The sequence below is a fragment of the Dasypus novemcinctus genome, chromosome 5 (assembly GCF_030445035.2).
Source record: "Dasypus novemcinctus isolate mDasNov1 chromosome 5, mDasNov1.1.hap2, whole genome shotgun sequence".
Lineage (NCBI taxonomy): Eukaryota > Metazoa > Chordata > Mammalia > Cingulata > Dasypodidae > Dasypus > Dasypus novemcinctus.
The window spans coordinates 54,319,631-54,326,165 of record NC_080677.1 but is presented as its reverse complement, the minus strand read 5'-3'; the positions used below and the strand labels follow the sequence as shown (position 1 = coordinate 54,326,165).

At 40.4% G+C, this 6,535-nt stretch overlaps 1 pseudogene; it reads left to right on the top strand.

Moving 5' to 3' along the window:
• The first annotated feature begins 2,825 nt into the window (after window positions 1–2,825).
• On the top strand, window positions 2,826–4,005 carry LOC111767129 (voltage-dependent anion-selective channel protein 3-like; annotated as a pseudogene).
• Window positions 4,006–6,535: the final 2,530 nt, after the last annotated feature.

Genomic DNA, 6,535 nt, shown 5'->3' with positions numbered 1-6,535 from the left:
CCAAGGTGAATGTAGTGAGCAGGGTTTCCCCTGTCTTTCTAGGCCTCTGTCTTGTCCAGGACTTCTGTGTGCTAGTTGTTTTGGAGTTCCCCTGTGTACAGGAGTTTGGTTGACCCCCCATTTCCCAGGGGACAAACCTCCCTCTTGGGTATCCAAAACTGACAGGCCTTTGTCCCAGACTGTCTGCCTCTAGTTTTTCACACTCCTTTTAACTCTCACTGCCCCTTTTGCCTGGAGGGCTCCTTCTGGGAGGAGGTCAACCTGGGGATGATTTTCCCAGCCAAAATAGGGTCAGGGACCCATGAAGGGGGTGAAGACTGTGGAGGGGATCAGGGAAGGCACCAAAAACTTCTCCAGTGTCTCCCCAAAGATGAGCTTTCCTGGCCTGCCCAGCAAATGTACCCATGAGCTCTCTTGCCCCCACAGCGCTGGGGGAGCCCTGGTCTTTAAATCTCTACTGCTTCCACCCCGTTCCAGGTAGGCTGAAACAAGGGCTGCTGCCTCCTTTGTCCAGGGTGGGGCTGAAACAATTGCTGCCCTGAGCAGGGACCCAGGGATCTGAATTTGCTAATCAAAAGCCTTGATCAGTGATTAGCTGTGCCCATCCTGTTTTTGGTGAAGTGGATTCTTCGGTCCCTTTCTGTCAGGAGCATGTAGCCAGGGACTGGCCCCCACAGCAGCCTGCTGCAAGAGTAAGGGATGGGCACCAGTGTTCACTGTGCAGCGAGAGCAATTTACAGTTCTTTACCATAATTTATCAGCTTCTTCCTCCCGCTCTTCCTTGGATGCCACAAGTGTTCTGGCCTCTGGAGTTTCAAGATTGTAGTTTCAGATAGTTCCTGCCTGTTTAACAGCTGTTTTGGTAGGAGGACTGAGTCCTGGAGCTCCCTGCTCTGCCATCTTCCCTGGAAGTCTTAGTGCTGGATTTAGCAATCCACTGGAGCAGAAGAGTGATCCAAGTTATACATCCATGTAAATGAAATATTACAGACAATGCACAACAGTCAGTGAAGAAATGGACTATTCAACACATGGAGCTGGGGTGATTGTTTATAAATGTACAAAAAGATAATGTTTCTACTTCACTCATAAGCAAAAACAAATTCCAGAGGAATCATGGATCTGAATGTAAAATTAAACTTTAATACTTTTAGAAGAAAACACTGGAGAATATATTAATGACCTCAAGATACGGATAATTTCGTAGAACAAGGCACAACAAGCATAAGCTATAAAGAATAAGATTGCTACCCTGCATTAAAATTTTAAGCTTCTGTGCAAAAGAAATACTACAGAGAAATAAAAGGACAAGTCACAAATTGGAATAAAATTTTTATAATTTTATCACTGATAAAGAACAAAATCCACATTATATAAACACCCACAAGACAACAAAAGTCAATCACCTGAAGTGAAAAATGAGTAAGGACTGTGAACCAGCAATTCACAGAAGATGACACTGGAATGACCAATAAACATGTTATGGCAGGGTACGTTATTGGTAACAATTCTTCCCTTCTCTACAGTAGTATTATGTACCCACACCTTTGCCATAGCCTGTAGAGGTGAAGTATTTTTCCACTTTACAGATGTAGGATTGAGGTAGCTTCTTTGCTTTGGTCAATGGGACTAAGCAGCAGTGTCTCAAACAGGGACTTCAAATGTGCTTGAGTAGAGGGGCTTGCTCTGAGAGGGGTCTCACTACCTGGCCCACTGCTCCAGGGAGGATGAGACATACATGGAGCAGCCCTGGATCCACAGATGTTCAGCCCAAAGCACAGTCACCCCAGCTGGTCTGCAGACCTGAAAATTAAATGACTGGCTCCAAGTTTGGGGGTTGCTTGTTACCCAATATTATTGCAAATTTGGGAGTCATTTGTTACCCATTATTACAGTAGTGATAGCTAACTGACATACAAATGAAAAGATATTCAACCTTATTATTAAAAAGGGAAATACAGAAAAACCCACAGCGAGGAACCATTTCTTACCCATGGGATTGGCATGTCAATAACACTGCTGTACAACCACTTTGGAAAGTAAGTTGATGATATATAATGTTGATGTATTGCAACTTCTAAATATATAGCCAAGAAATGTTTGCATTTATGCAGAAGGAGACATATACAAAGAATGTATGTAACAGCAATTTTTTAAAAACTTAAATATCCATAAACAGGAAAATGGATAAATACATTGTGACGTGTTCACCATATGGAAAGCAGTAAAAATGAACATACACCAAAACATGTTCATCAGTTGCAATGCATGTACCTCAGTGATGAAGGATGTTATTAATGTGGGAAAATGTGGGAGATGTGGGGAATGGGCATATGGGAATTCCCTATAATTTTTATGTGACATTTGTATCATCTAAGCATCTTTAAAAAAATAAAATAAAATAAAATGAACACTAGCTATGCATTTCAACATAAAAAATTAAGAGTGGCGAACAATAAAAGTTTCAGAAGAATATATATAATATACAGTGTGATTCAATTTATATACTTTTCTAAATGACGGCAAAACAATAGCATATACTGTATACAAAGATACTGTCTATTCATCTGCACATACTAAAATTGGAACGTGGTATGAGGAATATTATCAATAAAGAGTATATAGGGAGCTTTATTAAACCTGCTTTATTTCTTCAAAAAGTAAAGGAAGGGGAGTGGAGACAGGCCTTCTGGTTGGAGGATGAAGCAGTGGAAGAACTATGGCAAAATGAATACTAAATGGTTACTTTTATTCCTTTGACCCCATTTTTCTTTACAAGATGTGTAACATATAGACTTACTGTGACCTTGAAAAGACTGCCAAAGATGTCTTCAACAAAGGATATGGGTTTGACATAGTCAAAATAGATCTGAAAACCAGTCTTGTAGTGGCATGGAATTTTCTACTTCTGGTCATGCTTACGCTGATATAGGGAAAATGTCAGGCAACCTAGAGAGGAAATATAGGATCTGTTACAATGGCCTTACATTTACCCAAAAATGGAACACAGACAATACTTTTGGGACAGAAATCTCTCTGGAGAATAAGTTGGCTGAAGGGCTGAAAGTGACTCTTTTTTTTTTTTTTTAAGATTTATTTATTTATTTAATTCCCCCTTCTCCCCCGGTTGTCTGTTCTCCGTGTCTATTTGCTGCGTCTTGTTTCTTTGTCGGCGTCTGTTGTTGTCAGCAGCGCGGGAAGTGTGGGCGGCGCCATTCCTGGGCAGGCTGCACTTTAGCAGCTGGGCGGCTCTCCTTACGGGGCACACTCCTTGCGCGTGGGGCTCCCCTACGCAGGGGACATACCCGAGTGGGGTGGCACTCCTTGCGCGCATCAGCACTGCGCATGGGCCAGCTCCACACAGGTCAAGGAGGCCCGGGGTTTGAACCGCAGACCTCCCATGTGGTAGACGGACGCCCTAACCACTGGGCCAAGTCCGTTTCCCTGAAAGTGACTCTTGATACCATGTTTGTACCAAACACAAGAAGGAAGGGTGGAAATTGAAGTTCTCCTATAAACAGGATTGTTTCAGTCTTGGCAATAATGTTGACATAGATTTTTCTGGACCAACCATCTATGACTGGGCTTCAAGGACATTGACCCCTGAAAGTTGGCTTGCTGGCTATCAGATGAGGTTTGATACAGCCAAATCCAAACTGCCAGGGAATAATTTCACACTGGGTTACAAGGCTGCAGGCTTCCAGCTGTGCACTCACATGAACTGTAGCACTGAATTTGGGGGTTCTATCTACCAGAAGTTTAAGAGAAAATCGAAACTTTAATAAATCTTGCTGGCAGTAACAACATCTGTTTTGGAATTTTTGTTAAATATAAGCTGGATTGTAGAACAACTCAATCTGCTGAAATAAATAAAGCCAATCTGGGTTTGGATATACTCAGATCCTATGACCAGGAGTCAAACGGACCCTATCGGCTTTAACTGATGGAAAGAACTTCAATGCAAGAAGTCACAAGGTTGGGTTGAGATTTGAGCTAGAAGCTTAAGATGGTTTTGAGTAGAGTACCAGATTAGTCCCTGGAGATGAAGAGAAATGACCCCATTGATCAAGCCTTAAAATTCTTCTGTGAAATTTCAAAAGTGTGAACTAGAATACATCCTAAAGGAGGTACTTGGAGGCATGCATGCAAGCTGTCATGGTTGTGCCACATTTCAGTTCAGTTCCTCAGTGTTATTTTAAGGGTGTGTCATGTTTAAAGGAAATGAAATGATATTCCAGTTTGTACATTGTGTCCTACATGTCCCACACCATTTTTTCATGGCCTTTCAATATATTGGTCTCTGTGCTGTAGTGGAACCTTTGGTTTTGCATCAGAGTAAAATAAGTCTATCACATTTGGAACATAATAAAAATAATAATATTAATAATGGAAGCATATCTAACAAAATGATAAGATTCTACAAAGGAGAATACATAGCTGTTGATCACGTTATTTTCTGGACTTTTCTTTATGCCTTAGCATTTCATAATTACAAAAAGAAGGAGCTTTGAGATATGAGACAAAGGGCCTGTTTCTGATAACATATCTGCCATTAACTAGCGATGTGACCTTCAGTAAAACCTAAGGGCTCTCTGGAACTTTATTTCCTCATCTGCAAAATAAATGTGTTAACTTGAGACCTTTAAATGTCCCTGTACCATTAAAATTGTAGATTATATTCATTTTTAAACTTTGAATTAACTGCCTATTTTGATCCATTTCTCTGGGCAGAATTCAGATTATCCACTTGTCCATGCAAAACCATCAATAAAGTCCTATAACATCTGACAATTAGTTCAGCTCAAAGAATAGAAACTAAATTGTGAGTGGAACAATTCTTCATTCCTGGATCATGAACACTCTAAAAGGAAAAATGTGCTAACAGGTCTTCATGACTATAAAAACTGTTTACTTTATTCCAAATGCTCCAGATCCACACACACAGAAAAACAGTCATCATCCTACAGAAAAGAATGAGAGAGTAATATCCTTAAGAAAGCCTTTTAGAAATGTTATTTATTCATAATAGGACCCAACCGACAGTCCAATTTTCTATTCTTCTTTGACACAATTGATGGACAACTGTGATAATTCAAAAAAAATGTGACAAGCAGGGGTTGGCAAAGTACAGAACTAAATTGGTATCATTTTTCTACTGTAGACACAAAGAAAAGCCTCACTGCTGATAAAAGGCCATGTTAAACCTAAAGATTAGAATGAGTTTCCTTAATAGAGTCATAAATTCAGCAGCATTATAATATCATTCTTCTTTCCCTCTAGGTGCATTTTGTGCTCTTAATTCTTTATTTCAAATTATTGGGAGAACACGGAATTTATTTGGCTACTAAATATATTATGTCTAGATATTTCCATAGATTTTATAGATACCATAGTATGCAGGTAGCAATGCTATTTATATGAATCCCTCTGGACTCAGAGCTTCTGACACATAGGAATCCTGTCCCAAATTGTGCCTTAAGCCCCAAACTTCCTGAAAATTAATCTATGAAGCCAGGGTAACTGGATAGCTTTGGAATTAAATTTTAGTGGTTTCCTGGAAATAACCATCTGCAAACACATATGCATGGACACCTGAAAACAGAATAGATGCTGTAGTCATGCAATAAAATTCTTGGTTAATAAATCTGATTTCGTAAGAGGCACCAAGCTTAAAACATTGGTCAATATTTTATCTTTACCTTGGTCACACTGGCTAGAAAACTTGAATATTTAATGAGTGCCCCCTCCTAGTGGGTGCTTAAGGCCCTTCTGGTCTGAGAGCAGCTCTTATCCATGGTGCTCAAGTAGTAGCTTTCCTGGTGAAAAGAACACTGCCATGATGAGGACCGTTGTGTGTGCCCCTCCGCCATGATGCTGTCCTTTTCCACTGAACATTTATTCAGCAGGCAGTGCAAATACACAGCATCCTACAGCACCTGACCAGATGGAACCACCGCTCCAACTGCTAAGAGTCATCTGGAGTTGTGCGCCCACCATTCCCTATGTTGAAAGTGAAGCAGTTCCAGCACAGTAGTCAGGAGCATGCGTTGTACAGTCTCTACCTGGGCTTCAATCCCAGCTTCACCGCTTACTAGTTCGGTGGTTGGTCTTGGATAAATAATTTGACCTCTTCAAGCTGCAGTTTCTTCAACAGTTTCCCAACACTAAATTCTCCCTGCATAATTGCTATTACCAGTTGTTTCTACAGCAGATGATATTTTTAAACACATTCATATCTATGTTTTATTTATCTAATTACACTTTAAAATTGACGATAGTGATTCGTTTCTGTGGTTCCATAGACAACTATTTTCCTCCCTCTAAGAGGCTGACTCCCTCCCAGGTCAAACTCCTCACACCTTCCCTTTGGAAGAGTCAGAGGGAAAAGTTCCCAGAACCAGAACCGAAGTGCTTTAGGGAAAAGAAATGTCTATGGAAACTTCAAATTTTGCTCTAAAGGTATAATGTATATTTCCCATCTAGAATCCTTGGCAAATTTGACACATCTCTCCTATACTTTGTTCAAGAAACTGCT